Genomic DNA, 17087 nt, shown 5'->3' with positions numbered 1-17087 from the left:
TGTGATGAGATCCCTGATCCCACGGCCAGTTTCCTTACCTTCTCTGGGTCTGGGTTTAAGAATGCTTCCAAGAAAGCCAATAGGTTTGAGTACTATACTGAGTAGCAGAACCACTGCCATGTTAGCAGGGCCGTGATCCACAATGGATTAACCATGTCTGTAGTGGTGCAGCACAGTAGCTACCCGCCACCCCAAAATGATATCACCCCTGCAGCCCCTCCCAGTGCTCAGGGTCTATGATTCTGTAACATCCTTCCTTTTCTTACAGGCTGGCTGGCGTGAGGAGCCTACAGTTCCTGAAAGAAAATCAAAAGCTTAGGAAGACGCTATATCCAAGGCTTCCAACTCCTTCGTGCGCCAAACTGACCCGTCACCACCGCCTCTAAACAGCTGCTAACAAAACCAGCTTTTCTGCGAGGGCAACAAGCCTAGCTAATCCTCCAGTCCAGTAGAAAAACAGAAGCCCTGGGGAGTAGGGTTTGTGGGCCTGGCTTTACACACTGCTTTATAAAGGCTCGGAAAGCTATGAAAACATAGACCTATTTTATTTCACCCCAATAACGGGTATACTTTGGAAATGGTGTTCCATCCTTCTTTATTTACCCAGAACTAGAAAGTGGGGACCAGTAAATCAGCAGCTTAATTACCCAGGAGGAAAATGGTCTTGGGAGAGAGAACATGTATCTTTTTAGCTTAACGTGGAAAGCTGCACTCAGCCCGTTCGTAGCCCGCGCCCGCCCCCTCCTCCTCTCCTGAGGCATGGATGGCCCACCCTCTGGATTTGCTCTCACAGCCATGCAGGAGAGTGTTCCTAGCAGGAGAGTGTTCCTAGCAGGAGAGTGTTCCTAGCAGGAGAGTGTTCCTAGCAGGAGAGTGTTCCTAGCAGGAGAGTGTTCCTAGCAGGAGAGTGTTCCTAGCAGGAGAGTGTTCCTAGCAGGAGAGTGTTCCTAGCAGCACCAGGGCGCCAACGACTTGAGCACTTCCTGCTTCTCCTAATATTTTACAATCATGTTTAGCTTCCTTAATGCCCTCCAAGCAGGTAATAAAGCTTCTGTAGTCACATCTAATTATTCTCCACTCTATTACCAAAGATGAAAGTAAAACACAGAGAGGAAGGACACCTCTTTCTGTGAACTGACTTCACGTAGACAAACAGGCTGAGTCCCAGGCGCAGTACCGAGGGTGCAGATTAACACCTGTGCCTGGCCTGCCAATGTCTCCCTGTGCAAGCGTTTTGGAAGCAGGGACAGGAAGGTGACCTCTCTTTTTTCCTGTGAAGGCATCACCTCTATTGCCTTTTGCAGGTCAGTCTGTGCCCAGGGCTTTTGACATCACTGGGCACAGATCCTTTCGCCTGGGTCTTTGATGTGCTTTCTTGCCTCTCTTCTCAGGCCTGCCTCTGTTGCATTTATTAACCTGCTCACCTCTGCCTTCACTCACTGTGGACTACCAGGGGAAGAGGCACTCAGCTCCGTTGAGCTATTAGTCTGCTGGAAGCCAGGCTGAGCGTGTCAGTCACACCGCAGCTTCCTGATCCCCAGGCCCCAGATGCCTGTCTGGGGGACTAGGCCCTGGTTTCCTGCTGCTGTTAGAACAGCAACACCTTCAATGTGGTATTCCGCTCTGTTAGTCTCAGCTCAGGGTGGCCACAGCTTTATTGGTATACCCACTAAGGTAGCAGGCCTTAGCAACCCGGCACTGTGATTTCCTCAGCTGCTATGAGAAATATAAAGCAGGGGTCATGGTGTGGCGCGTGAAAGAGCAATTATCACTGGCAATTCTCCAGCCACCATCAACCACAGACTCCAAACCACAGGAGGTAATGATGCTGGGAGTCACTGGGTTCAGAAAAATCTAGACGGGTAGGCCAGGTCTACCCAGGGAACAGCAATCACAACACTCCACACCTCACCTGGTATGTGTGAAGAATACCTAGTCCCAAAGCACTCACTTCTGCTCCCTTGCTGCGACATCAGGATGGTATTCTGAAGTTCTTGGGAAAAGATCACATCCTCGTGTTTCGAGTGGAACAAAACATTTGCCCTGTCAGCCCCACCCCAGAAAAAAAAGGTTTGTACTTTGTCAAAAGTCATTCAGTGAGGCAGAGATAGATATTGCTGGGAATGGAACCAAGGTCTCAAGACTGTCAGCCCAAAGTTACTGTCCCATGAGCCCACTACATCACCAAAATGAGGACAATGTGTCAATCTAAATGTCACTACATTGAGCTTCAGGACTGCCTCTTGTCAGCAACAAATGAGACAATTCTGACCCACCATGCTAGGAAAAACTCCTAGCACATCACAGGATTATAAATTTCTTCCACCAAAATGAGCCTCCAAAAAATTTAAATTACTATTTTAGTTAGTATACAAATAACGAGTTTGATTATAAGATTTTCCTACAGGTATGCCGTTATCTTGTTCAGATTCACCACCACCCCCTTACTCATGCCCACCCCCTCCCACCAGCCCTCTCCCTCCCTAAAATTATTCTTCCTCTGCTTTCATGTGCATGCATGTGTGTGTGCACGTGCATGCGTGCATGCATGCATGCGTGCGTGCGTGCATGCGCATGTATATATGTGAAGATTGAAGCCAGGAGCCAGGAAAGATTTGGCTGCCTTGGGATGGACCATGACCTGTGGTTCCTTCACCTCATCCTCTCTGCTGCTCCACAGAGTGGCTACGTTTCACTTACTGTGTCTAAAGTACATGCAAACTCCTGCCCAAATTCATCCTGATAAAGCCTCCTAGGATCTAGCTGCAACAGAGTTCTAGAAGTACAGCCTGGCGTCCCTGGCTATCATGAACCAGCTGTGAAACTGTGAGACTATTTCTTACTTCTGGGCTCTTCCATCCCTAGGGTTGTATCTAATAACTCTGATGGTATGTTTAAGAAGCAGATGTTACTAGAAGTAGAGAAAAGTGAGACCGTGTCTCAGAGACTGAAAAGGCATCTGTTTCAACATCATACGGCCAGTTTCTCCTGGGGAAAATGGTCTTGTCTCAGGACACCATTGAGCTCCATACTCAGAACTTTAGAAAATGTGTTCGGTTCTTAGACATGTTCTTCAGCGAAGAGAGAGAATAAAATAAGTAAAATGGAGGCTTTAAAGAATACCCCGGGGAAGTAATATAACTAAACATGACAAGACACAGAACCAAGGTAAGACAGGAGTGGATTTAAGAATCCACTAGGAGTCTCAAAATGAAAGCTTACTAACGCACAGTAATGAGTAGGCAATGGCGGAGATAAACTAAAAACAGTGATGGTGACATCCTTGGTCCGGCCCCTGCACCATTCTGATACCCTCACAGCAGACAGCACAGACTTCAGGACAGAGAGACGGAATGTCCTCAAGCTGTAGTTCTCCACAGCCAACCATAAGAGACTTGAGTGACAAAGACACAGTGAACCCGGAGTGAGAGATGATCTGCTGCTTGGAAGCCAGAGTCTTCCTGGCTGTGGCCAGGCCTTTCATTAGCAGTTACTTGGGGGCACCACTAAAGGCCAGACTGGAACAGAAATGACTGAGAGGGAGGCCTGACAAAGTGGCATGTGACTTCCTGTGGAAGGGGGCCACTCCTAAACTGTGCTCCAGGGGTTTAGGTGCAGGCTTCCTGAGCACTTGCACCACAGTGGCACCTGAGGCACAAAAGTAAGTGGCACTGTCTTCAAGCGTCACTGGAGAGATCACCAGGTGGAAGGTTCTATAGACCTTGCTGTGTTTCGCAAAAAATCGACCTTGAACAAAATCTGCGTCATAGAGTCTTGTATCATCCCTATAAAGAATGAACTGCAAGGTCAGGTCTTGCCTTTTGCGATACCAAAATAAATCCGGATTTCGATTATACCCGTCATAAGTGCAAAGCAATGTTACTGCACTTCCACTTGCCACTGTCATGTTGGGGGAGCTCTGGATCAGTGTGACACACAGCACATCCTTGTCTGTGAAGAGGAAATGAGACAATAGTAGCTTTTGCATTCTCAAACCCTGGCCAGCTCAGAGGAACTCAATGGAGAACAGGAATGAAAGTCACAGGCAGAGAATGACTAGACGCTAAGCATGTAAGAAAAAGAGAGGCAGAGGCAGGTGGATCTCTGTGAGTTCGAGGCCAGCCTGGGCTACAGAGTGAGTTCCAGGAAAGGTGCAAAGCTACACAAAGAAACCCTGTCTTGAAAAAGAAAGAAAGAAAGAAAAAAAGAAAGAAAGAAAGAAAGAAAGAAAGAAAGAAAGAAAGAAAGAAAGAAAGAAAGAAAGAAAAAGGGACCAAGCCTCCAAAGGCCAGAGAAAGAGAAACTGGGTGCAGAGCAAAGGAAATAAGCCTCTTACAGGCGAGCAAAAGGCTGACAGTCAAGCCAAGAATCATCCTTTAGGGTAGTGCAGGAGGCAGAGCATGGAGGAGGGCCGCTGGGGTCTCTTCAGTTGTCACAGGACTTTAAACAGGAAGGAGATAGGAGGGCAATGAGGGGAGGCAGACGGCCTCTCACGTGACTGTCAAGTGACTGGATCAGCTGAAACTGTGAGGCAAGGACCTCCGACAAGGAACTGTCATGAACTGATACTTCTGACAATGAAAATGAGTTGCTTAAAAAATAAATAAATAAAGGGGGTGGAGGGAAGGCCAGAGTGAGTGGGATAAGGGAAGGAAACTGCAATCCCCACAATGGCATGCTTTGGCATACTTAATTCATAAAGTAACTTACTCTCCATTCCTATATTCTCTGATCATAGACTGACACCTGTTGTGGAATATTATTTTAAGATGTGTTACATTTGCTTATGCTGAGGAACATTTGTTTTAATGATGCAAAGATGTGCTGCATTCTTTTTTGTTGCATTTGTTTAACTCTGAAGCTGTGTTACTTTGCCTGTCTGAAACACCTGGTTGGTCTAATAAAAAACTGAACATCCAGTAGTGAGGCAGGAGAAAGGATAGGCGGGGCTGGCAGGCAGAGAGAATAAATAGGAGGAGAAATCTGGGAGAAAAAGATCAGGAAGCAAGAAAAGAAAGAGGAGGACAACAGGGACCAGCCACCCAACTACACAGCAAGCCACAGAGAAGAAATAAAGAAAGGTATACAGAAATAGAGAAAAATGAAAGCCCAGAGGCAAAAGGTAGATGGGATAATTTAAGAAAAGCTGGCTAGAAATAAGCCAAGCTAAGGCTGGGCATTTATTTGAGAGCTGGGTGGTGGACCCCACAAAAGAGCAAAGAACAAAGAGTAAAAAGTAAAAATAAAAATAATAATAATAATAAACAACCAACTACAGACACCAGCTCATGAATCACACTTCAAGTAGCCCTGTCTCAGGGACCTGACATCTGTATATTCACCTTGTAGAACTCAATAAACAGAACAAATTAGCAAGTACCTGTATAGTATTCAATATGTAAAATAAACCAGTAAGTCCCTTACTCCTCTGAATAAAGAAGGTGAAAAGATGGCCAGACAAGATTGTTTTCTAGCCTTGGACCCCAGAAGTCTTTGGTTTCTGATGCTTGAGGGGGTGCTTACTGATCCTGATAGCACTTAGTGCATTGTACAACATGGCTTCCTGTCTCTTGGAACTGTCTACAGCTGTAAAATTACTACCCCAAAGGGAGCTTGCTGGCAGGGAGAGAACTACAAGCTTGCTGAGGTACTGTTCTGAGAAGCCCTGTACGCCTTGGGTGGCTGGAGCCCCTGAGCTACCCCCTCCCAGTCATGTACCCCAACAATATGGTTTTCCATGTAAGCCAAGACACAGTACTCAGGAAGCACTGCTCTGGAATCAGAAACACTATTTCACTCCTCACCTCCCCCCCCCCATGAGTATCGGCAAAGGCTCCCTCCTTCTCTCCCTTTTCCCTACATCTGCTTCATTAGTAAGACTCGTTAGTACTTCTAATCACCAGCCCATCTCCTTCTCCCACCCCCCACTGCCCCCTCATGCAAACATCATCATCTCCTACAAGGACCACTGCGAAGAGTCCTAACTGGTCCCGTTGCTTCTGCTCTTGTCCTGAACCATCCATTTTCCAGGTCCTTAGAATGCTAACTGCCTCTCTTTGCCTGGGTCTCTAAGACCCTGCAAAGCTCTGTGGCTCTTGCGTCCTTTCCAGCCTTACTCACATGTATTCCTTGCTTTCTCAGTCTGCCTCCGCTGTAATAGCCTTTCTTGTAGTCCTCCATCTGACTCCCTGTTCTAGCTATCTAAAATTCTGATCCTAATGCTTCATTCACTCCATTCCAGTGAAACGTCCCTGGCCACTCCAATTAGTCAGTTATTCATTGCCACCCTGGATTACAGCTCTGTTGAAATTTTCCCTCAGACTGCTATCTGAAATCATCAGATCTGTAAAAAAAAAAAAAAAAAAAAAAAAAATGCAACTTTTTCTTCTTCAATATCAACACATATGCACAACACACACACACACACACACACAAACACACATACACGTGCACATGCATGCATGCATGCATGCATGAGCTCCACAAGACTAATGACAGTATTCATCTTTTCACTGATGTGTCCCTAACCCATAGCTTGTCATTCAATAAACAGATGTGCCATAAAAGAATGCTGCTTCACTGAAAAGCTCATCAGTGAGACTCTGTGGTGGGGTACTTGCCTAGCATACATGAGGTACACCCAACAGCCATCTACGGGGGTCGGGGAGAAAGGGAGAAAGAAGGAGAAGGAGGAGGAGAAAGAAAAGAGGAAAGAATTCAGCAGCAGCATGAACTAAGTTGCCAGGTGTGTCAAATAAAAGTACAAGAGAGCAGTGCACGCTTACCTCCAAGAAGTGACAGCTAAAGTTTTAGTAATATCTGGAACACGCCATATTTGGGACATCACTATACATCTTTCAAAAAGTGTGCATTGTTCATCCTTGCACACAGCCCAGCCCCTGCTGGCAGAAGTAATTTTCAGAGCATCCAGGTCTGCAGCCCACCCCTGGACTGAGCCATTCTCTTGATTTCAACTCCAGTGACATCTGGCCAAGAGCACAGATGTGGGCTCCACGGCCCTCACACAGGACACGTGCAGCCAGTTCACACTGAGGCCCAGATGCTGGGAGCAGGGCTGGGGGGCACAAGTGACATCTCCCAGCTCTGGTGTCCTAACTTTTCTTGAAAGGTGTGCTTCGAAAGGGGCACTTCTGAGGAGGCCACACAGCAAGGCAGCCGGGCTTCTGCAGTCAACCTGCCAGGTCTACACCACCTTCAGCACCTATTTATCAAACATACAGATTAACAGAGTCCTAAGAGCATTGTTCTCAAAACTATTCAGAATGAAGATGCTAACGAAATATCTTCTTAGATGATGGTTAAATTCAGCTGAAGGCTTGTTCTATCAATCAATGGTTAAAAAAAAATCTAAAGCCCACACCTTTTTAATGTTTTTAAGGTGTGTGTGTGTGTGTGTGTGTGTGTGTGTGTGTGTGTGTGTGTGTGTTTGAACATATTCACATGTGTTATTCACAAACCACAACATACAGGTGGGGGTCAGAGGACAACTTGCAGAATTCTGCTCTCTCCTTCCACCTGTGGATCTGGGGGTGGAACTCCAGCCAACAGGCTTAGTAGCAGGGACCTTTGTATGCTGAGTTGTCTCACTGGCCCAGGATTTCATCTTGATGCTCTCAGTACTGCAAACACATTGTCATGGAGCACTGTGCTCCCCTGAGATTTGAGTCGGCTGTGCTCTCCCCCAAACCCAAAGAATCTGGGGAACATGAGAAATAAGTCTTCATGCCCACTGTTCTTAGGTCTTCGAAAGGTTGCAACTTTTGTATGACGGAGTGAGCCCAGAAAGTTCTATGCGGATGTGGTGGCCCGCTACTGACTAATGCCCTCAAGAGCGCTATCCATCTCCCTAATACATTGCTGTCTGCAGCCTGAGCAGTCCTCGGGGAACTAGAAGTTTGCAGGTACCACCAACCACCTAAAAAGCAGGACTGGCTTTCATTAGCTTGAAATCATCTCTCAAGGGGGGTAAATAAAACTTCCTACATCCTTCAGTCTGAGTCCTGATAACTCCTGTTACAAAAAAAAAAAAAAAAAAAAAATTAGAAAGAATGTAAGAACCAGAAGACAGAGAGGAGGGCTGCTGAATACTGTCTTCTGAATGTGACCTGGCCATTGTAATCAGGAACTCAGCAGCTACAGTTGTCTGCACTGGGGCTGCACAAGTCTGGACCTATCAACAGCCAGTCATGGATGGGGAGGGGGCTCCTGGGGCCCTACCTTTCCCTGCTGAACTATTGGGTAATGGTGGATTGGGGAGGTGCAGGTTATCTTCAGATGTGTACCCAGCAGTCAGCCTACCAGGCTCCACTGGATAGCTCCATACTCTAGTCACAGAGGTGACTCTGGCTTAGGTGGGTCACCAAACAAAACACAAGGTCGTGACCGTGGGAAAGGGACCTATAAGGTAGAAGGGGGATGGCCGGAGGAGGGGAAAGATGTAGAAGGTGGAGTGAGGGAAACTAGACTGCATTATAGACATGCGTGAAATTGTCAAAGAATGAATTTAATTAATAAAATAGGGAGAGGGTTTTTTTTTTTTTCCTCCCAATGTCCTTTGAGCTGAGTGGCTTTGTTTTTGACCTTGCAGCGCCCTCTGCTGCTCTAACTGGCCCATCTCCAAAAACATGTCATGCTGGAGCTCAACAGAAAGTAGGTCAAAGAAGGAAAACACTCTTTTCATAACGGATCTCAAAGCTGCCACTTCTATTTCCATTCCCCTTTCATCTCTGAGACTGACAGATGCTGCTGCCAGGTCGGTCCTATGGGCCCACTCTTCACCAGTCACTCAAAGAGGACTGCCTTCAAGGGAATGAGATGGTACCCTAGGAGACCCAGAGAAGTGGGCATTTTTGCCTCCAAAATGCCTAATGCCACAGTCAAGAAGAGGGACATTTATTTGGATGGATACAGAACACTAGATATATTGTGGAATACTACGAATATGTGACTAAAAGGGAAAACTTAGAGGCATCTGGAATGTGTGGCCATGGAGCAAGTGTCCAGAGAAAGAGCTTTGGCATCCCTGTCTTCCTGGGGCACCTTCCATTCTGAGATGCCTGGGAACAACCTGGCCTGATGAATACCAGGAAGTACTCCAAAGGAAGACAAGGGCCAGCACATGCCCGGGCTCCTGCTTTGGGGAAAGACCTTTTGGATTTGGGCAAAAAAAAAAAAAAGGCATGAAGAACCCTACCATGATTTTTCCCCAGTGCTATCCTCTATAAAGCTGGTTTTTGGAAAAATAGTCTGAAGATACTGGGACACTCCACAATGACCTTGATGTCACCTCCAGAGCAGCCTGTGGGAAGAACAGTCTTCGTCCACCCAGGTCTTCGATACCTTTTATGATGGAACTGTGCCTGACTCCCAACTGTCAGATTTCTTGCCCATCTGTAGGATCTGTTCCACAGTTGTTCTCCTGACCAGCGAGAGCCAAGAGGTTGCATCTCAATTGCCAAGAGCTGACAATTGGTAGTGGCTCCCTGGAGCACACTAGTAAGAAGCATCCTTCGGCCACATCTACACTCAGAGGAAAGAGCGCTCTTCTATTCACAGTACCCACTATGGGAGCGAGAAGAGGAGGCAGGACCACGCTGTTTTGTGTTTGCCATCCACGCATGCACTGTCATTCCCTATAATGAGTCCTGCAGGGACACTAATCAGAGCCAACTCTCTGCTGGGTTATCCTTTTGGTAAAGGGCAAATTTTTCGATCTCTGTCTTTTCCTTGGCTTCCCTGGGTATCCCAGGGGCCATTTCCCTTGCTATCAGTTGTTATTGCCTGCAGGCTTAGAAATAAGTGAAGAAGTTCTCTCTCACACTTTCCATGTCCTTCTTCATGGTGCCATATCCACTATTTAAGAGGGAGAATCATGCCCTGGGCCAGCCAATAGCTCCTGTAAGGAGAGATTGCCCAAGGAAAAGTCCTGCTCTCTTTTGGCACATGCAGGGAGATGCAGGAGGCAGTCCTGGGACTCAAATGTCCTGAATTCTACTCCTTGCTATGACTCGAACCTACCTACATGACCTTGAGCAAATTTGTCTTTGCCTTTCCAATGAGCACATTGGAAACAGCAATCCCTTCCAAGCCCCTCGCTCCAGCACGCCACTATATAGAGCAGTGGGGCTGACCCAAGGCTCAAGAGTTTCTATGACCCTATGTATGCTGCTCGAATACTCATTGTCCAGCAAGAAGAAAAAGGGAATGTATGTTTCTTTCTTGGGGGGGGGGGGGGTAGCAGAATGTCTTGGTTCAGTGTGTGTGACTCATCGGAGCCTGGAGGTCCACGTCCAGATGCCAACTTGAAATCCAGTTATTATTGCATCTGGGAGAGGGAGGAGTGCTGAAAACAGCCTTTGGCAAAACCATCAATTTGGAAAGAAAAAAAAAATCTGCCTGGCATGATAAGATTTTTGAAATCTTATTTATCATCTTCATCCTGAAATGGACTCGTCTCTCTCTCCCACGTCTACTCCAAAAGAGGAAAGGAGGCCATCCCCTTCTCAGGGAAGATGGATATCTCTGAGTAACAGAGGGTGTCTCTTTCTAGTGAGGAAAGAGCAAAGTCATTGCCTTTGAACCATGCTGAGACGGCAGGTTTTTGTAAAGGTGCTTGCCTCTGTGGGTACAGAGTTAATAGGAACCTGGCATTTGGAACCATGACTGGAAGAATCAGGAAACTCAGCAAATCATATCTGACAGAATTACTTTTTTTTTCTACCTGAGAATTGTTGGAGAGAGATTGAAATGTCCCTTAAGGAATAGTAAGAAAATATGAATATTTAATACATATTCATAATACATATTCAACTTAACAAATGCTTATTAGGAACCTACAGTTTTCCCAAGGATCATCCAGACTGATTTCTGAGAAGACATTGTCATTGCCCCATGGACGTGGATGGACCGTTTTCGTCATGAAGCCAGGGCTCGTTTAACAGTGGCCCTGAGTGACGTAGCTTCAGGGGAAAAAAAAAAATGTGTACAACATGGATAACCTTCAACACCAGGTAATCAACAGCATTACTTTCCCACTGGCTCTACTGTGTGTTCTCTTACTTCGTAGGGTAGCGTTATCTCCCACTACTGCATATTTTCCTAAGCTGAAGTCCGAAGGGAGAAAGTCTCTGAAGAACAGGAGTTTTGACATGGGAAGGGCAGGCAGTACTCTATGTGTTTGTGTAGTGGAAAGGGGAGCCTGACCTGCCTGGTATACTTGATGGCCCCCAAGGCTCTCCTTCTCCTCTCAAGGTCAGTGGTAAAGCACCAAGAGTTACCTTCTTATCGCCTATAGAACAGCATGGGCGAGAAATAGCCTAGTAAGGTTTCCAGAAGGGTTCTCTGATCCTTGTGAAAACAGAGAAGCAATGTAGAGTATCCTGACATCCTTGGTCTCTCCTACCCATGGCCTGCATCTTTAGGCCGCACTAGTCAAAGAGTGATAACCTCAAATGACAGCTCAAGATGCTGGCCTCCATTGCTGCCTAATCTTGCTGGAGACTGAGAGATGGGTATCTCTGTCCAACACTAAGGGACAGACTCAGCACTCCATAAAGAACACTGAGGTGCTTAGTGGCTTGTCAGCCCAGCAAGCCTCCCTCAGAGGTGCCTCAGCAGCCCTCAGTAAGAGCACCTGGTACCCGGAGGCCTGCAACACTCTGAATAGTGAATTAACCTTATCCAATGGGAGGTCAGTCTCCCTTCCTAATGGGTCTCAGATTCAAGGACAGACAGCAGGTCCTGCAGAAAAGGAGGAGATACAACTGCATTTGCAAGTGGAGGGCAGGAGGCTTAAGAAGAACTACTGTGTTTAAACCAAAGGTGTTGGTCTGTTTGCTGGGTTTTGAATTATCTGGATTCCTTTAAGAAAATATACCTCTCCCTGGGGATTTGGTTCCAACATTCTGACTTCAAACTCTAAGAAGATCAAACACTAGGCAGATGGTAGGGTTGGAAACCACCACTCCCCAGCATGCTAAGGAGAGACCTACTTTTCCTTTTTTTTTTTTTACTTTTTTGTGTGATTTTGTTTAGGAGATGAGGCGAATAAGATCAGCCAGGGGGTAAAAATGACACAGCGTTTTCGAATACATTAAATCCAGAGAAGCAAATGAAAAACTCACGGCTTAGAAAGTCCTTAATGACCTCCTAATTTTGCAAATAAAGACCGTGAAACTCAAGAGAGGAAGTAAAGTTGCTCAAAGTCACACAGCTGAGCCTGATACCAAGGTCTAGGGCAGAGGCAAGAAGCCCAGTAAGTCTGACCAGCCTAGACCCAATGGAGGAAAACAGCACAGTCTTTGCACAAAGGTTAGCTGAAATAGAATTTCTGATTCCAAAAAGAGATTAAAATCACTGTGTGCTCATTGGAGTTGGGGTAAGCCAGCTGAAGCGGGGGCAATGATTGACAGCAATTGAACTAAATAACGGAAGAAAGGAGCAGCTACCTGCAGGGGGGAGAAAAGCAAAAGCCTGGTGAAGCACTAGCCTTGCCCTCAGATAATGACCATAACTACCGAACACTGCTCATTGACTCTGCACAGCTGACTTCTTCCCCGGAGGAACTTATATTGCGTGATTGCGTGGTGTGATGGCTTTGGACCATGGATCACGTATATAGAATTGGCTTGCAAAGCCTTCTGGAATCTTCAAGTAAAAACCATATCTCTGGGCACTGTCTGAGCCCTGGCTCCACAGTTTACCTAAAAGAATGGTGTCCCTTATTCTCTTCTGAAACTTGGACAGAGCAGGAAACTTCTAGTCTTTGGGAAAGCTCTGCAAAACTGTGCTCGTTAAGTTGATGCCACGGGTTTTTGCAAAGCCCTTCAGCAGAGTGTCCAGCAAGGCAGTGGCTCTAAGTTGACATTTGGGAAGGGAGAAAAGCTCACAGTGAATCTAGGTAAGTGTGGGAGTATCTAACCTTCTTTCTGAATGTGATTTGAGATCCTTTTTACACCAACTAATGGGCATGTGGCTTCTTGCCCTACATCTGCCAAGATTCAAGTACAGTCAGTTTAAAAAAAAAAAAAAAAGGAAGAAAAGTACCTGATCCACCTGCAAGTGGATAGAGCTTTGTCCAAATTCCCACAAGATCACTTAACAACCCCACCCTACCCCCCAACCCCCATGTCAAACTGTCTAGCAGCTCTTCTGTGACCTTCATGCCCTGCCGGTCTTCAGGTAAAGAGACAACTCCAGGACTCTACAATTTCACAGGGGGTTCCAAACTTTTAGGACTTTATTTTAAGAGAGGTCATGGGCCATGCAGTTGACGTGGAGGAAAATAATGATGAGGGTTTGTTAAGCATCTGCTACATGCTCCCTCCGCATTATCACACTTAATCCTGAGGTGGCTCTGAGATCAGTTCATTACAATCCTCGTCTTAAAGGCAACGTCTCCTGTTGTCAAAGATGCTTGAGAGGCAAAGTAATTTCATCAAGTCCCTGCAGTAAGAAAGAGAACTTAAGGACCAGGAGGAGTGGCGTAACCTGTGATCTCAGCACATGGGAGGCAGAGGCAGGAGGATCACTGCAAGTTCAAGACCAACCTGGTCTAGATTGGGAGTTCTAGACTAGGCAGGGATACATAATGAGACTCAGACAAAGGGAAAAAAAAACCTAAATGAATAAAAATTGAATAAACAAAAAAAGGAAGGAAGGACTTGAAACTTAGCTCACAACATTCAATACCAGAGATGGATGTTTCTTTCTGAGATTGCATCTGGGGGAAAGCCAATGGCACTTCACTCTCTGTAGTTGTAAAACCAGAAGTGTGTCACAGACAGCCCAGGATTGACCAGACAGAATACGGCCACCCGGTCATAAACTTCTAATCTCTATAGCACCATTGACAAGCTGTTGCCATTCTCCCTCTTTACAGATAGGGAAACTGAGGTAAAAAGCAAGTTAAAGCACTTGCCTCTGACCCCAGAGCCTTGAGCTCCTTCAAATTAACTGTAACTGCCAACCAACTGGATTGATCACTCACCTAATTAATAAGGCAGCGATCCAATAGGTTCTTAGGTAAAAGAGCGATCAAATATTTTCCTTTGTCCTACTCAGAACGAGGCATGTAGCTGCACAATTGCACAGCACCATGGTTCTGCCTTTGTCCGGCCCCTGGGGGACTTGGTGGAACTCTGGCTCCTGGCAGGTGGCAGAACAGTCGAGGTAGTATTTGTAAAGCAGTTGGCGGGTGTGTGAATCAAGGAGGATCTGAGAAGCTCATCTTTGGGAAGGGGACAAAACTGACCATGAGCTTATGTAAGTGTTCATGTCTAATGTTTCAAATTTCTCTCTGGAACCCTGGTATGCAAATTTTCTATCCTGTCTCGTAACCCAAATCCACACCATAGCAATCCTGTTAACTGATTTCAATCCAAACCATTTCTGGTGTGTTCCTGCCACATGCAGGACACTGCCTTTGACCCTCCATGCTGTTTACCCAAGAGGCATGAGGAGAACGGCACTGGACCATTGCACTAGGAGTCGGGCGGGCTACTGTCCAGGTGATTTTTAGAATTGCAATTGGTGGAATTTTCCTATGGAACCAAAAGAAAATCAACCCACTCTTTGGGCTTCTATTTTCTCTCATAAGATGGGAGAGAGGGAAGAGAAGGAGTCGGGGCCTCTGTGTTACAAGGCAGGCAGCAGTAAGGGATGGATGCTAACACGTTCCCAGAAAAGTGACCATAACTACACAGAAAAGGGGATTTGTGGATTATCCACTGCTCCTCCTTATCCAATGCTGGCTTTGTCGGGGAGGTTTCTAGACCCGCAAGTAAACACTGATGCTTCAGGGGAAGCTTGGACAATGGAGTTTTTGTAGAGTCGTGTGTCATTGTGTGATTACTGGAGCCAACAATAAGCTGACATTTGGGAAAGGAACAATTCTGAGTGTCACACCAGGTATGTTTTGATGACAGTTACTTGTTCCTAAACATTAAACCATCACCTGTAGAAATTCAATGAGAAACAACCAAGTTGCCACTTCCTAGCATCTTTCACTGTGTTGCTAACTGGTCATGAGGGCACTGTGGCCAGTCCCTAACAAGAGAACCTTTAACACCATTGCCAACACTTCCAAGCACTTGGGAATGTTAAGTTTGCTTCTGCTAAGGGGCTATCTCTGACTAATGTCTGCCAAATTGAAGCATTAGTATTCAGGAACAAAATGCATCTAGAAAGGAAGGAGGATGAGAAGAGCACAGGCTAGACCCAAGGCAATGGTAGCAGGATCACAAGCAGCCTGACCCAGGAGGAGACAGTGAGGTGCATGTTGGTCACTGAATGACCACCTTCCTTTTACATCCTAGACTAGGCAAGGCTTCCACGTTGACACAATTAGGAAATTAACTATTGGACTCTTTACAATGCAAAGTCTTGGAGCCCAGCTAGTTAGGCAAAGTTCTGTAAGATCCTTTGTTACTGATGATCAAAAGCTGATATTTAGGGGAGAGGCAACATTTAAAGCAAATTTCAAATGAGTCAAAATGACCATGAGCTTCTGAAACTGTGCCGCAGGATGATGCTCACTGCTGTGTTCTAAGTGGGTCCTCCTGGAATGTTTGCATCCTTGCCTGGACTGAGTTCTGTGCATCAGGGGAGACCCTTTTGTTATTCTCTCACTTCTGTACTCTTTCTGACAAACTGGCCACTGGGCATGCAAAAGGATTCTTAGGCCAGGCCTATTAGCCCTTCTCTTCACCCCACAAGGCCAGAAGGATGCTTTTGAATGCTGCCTCACTATTCTCAAAATGAACCTAACTTCAATTAACTTCAGTGTTGCTGAAATTTTGCTTTGTGAGACAATTTCTATTTTCTACACCAACGGAAGCTCATTCCAAATAATCATTTAGGGGTTAACATTGCCTCATAATTCCAAAATACCAGCTACCCAACGGGGTATCTCAAAGTAAACCCACTCGCATGGCTGAAAGGCCAGAATCAGGATATCTTCCTAACCACTGTGTCACCTCTATTTGACCTCCCCTAAGTCCTTCATGCCTAAAACAGCATCAAGTAGAAAACCATTCCCATGCTGGCCTGTGTGTCTAGTGGTTCACAGGAGCTCAAGGAGAAATGTCAGCTGCTCCATTTCCAGACTGGAACTGGCTATTTAGAGCTCTCCAAGTACTAGAAATATAATCAGGAAAAAAATATACAACTCTATTTTATTTATAATTCTCATCCTTCCCAAGGAACTGTTTTTACATTCTTTCCCAATAGTGTTACAGTCTCCTTTCTTTCGCTTCCTCTATTTGTGATGTGTGCAAAGATGAAATATCAACTGAGGTTCAGAAAACATCCCTGAGATCTACCTTAAGCTTTCCCTGCCAGAGGGGTTCTAAAAAAGATAGGAAACTGACATTTGAGAAGTAGATTAAAGAGGAAATCCAAATTAATCCCAAGGACTGATGCTCAACAGATAGCTCCTTAGACATAGCCTGTCAATCCTGTGAGCCTCGTGGCCCAGTTGCCTGGACTGCCTATTTGGTCTTGCCTGGAACAGTCATAATAATATGTTCCTCCCAGACCTGTCTTGAGCAGACAGAAATGTCAGTCTCTGGCCCTAAAAAAGTCCTTGTGATTTGTTTTGTTTCGGTAATTTGTCATTCTGCACAGTGTTCTGGAAGTAATAGAAAAGTGCATTAGGGAGCTCCCGAGATGGAAATGAAATGGAAATTTAGATTGTAAATATATGACTGCAGTAAATAGATAGCAAGAAAAAAGATGAAGCGATTAGAAACTTAGCACATTTCTCTAACCTAAAGGGGTGTTTCTATAAATAGTTTGAAACTATTAAAGAGCGACAGGAGTTGGGGAGAGGTGAACAGATCTTCTCCTAACCCTCTCACGGGGCACATCTAGAAACAGAGCACAGAAGGGTGCCGTGTCTTGTTTCAAGACTGTAAGGCATATGGGAAGGTCCTCTGGGGTCGATTTTGAGGGCAGCTCCCTGTTAGTGACAATGACCTGCCCGTGAGTTGGGGAGGGTGGAAGCGTTCAGAAATAAATCCGCCTAAGCACAGAGGGACTAGAGGGTTTCTGGGAACAGGCTCCTCCCT

At 45.9% G+C, this 17087-nt stretch overlaps 1 protein-coding gene and 1 gene segment (V, D, J or C); both read left to right on the top strand.

Moving 5' to 3' along the window:
• The window catches only part of LOC131919445 (T cell receptor delta constant-like), a 191798-nt gene extending 191035 nt beyond the window's left edge, over window positions 1-763 (top strand). The window contains exon 8 of the C gene segment in view: window positions 269-763.
• Window positions 1-17087, top strand: part of LOC131919447 (T cell receptor alpha chain MC.7.G5-like) — a 653930-nt gene that overhangs the window by 573352 nt on the left and 63491 nt on the right. The gene's annotated exons all lie outside the window — the stretch shown is intronic.

This window comes from Peromyscus eremicus, chromosome 9, assembly GCF_949786415.1.
Source record: "Peromyscus eremicus chromosome 9, PerEre_H2_v1, whole genome shotgun sequence".
NCBI classification, from domain to species: domain Eukaryota; kingdom Metazoa; phylum Chordata; class Mammalia; order Rodentia; family Cricetidae; genus Peromyscus; species Peromyscus eremicus.
Note: the sequence above shows the minus strand (reverse complement) of the source record. Positions and strands in the feature narration are given on the sequence as shown.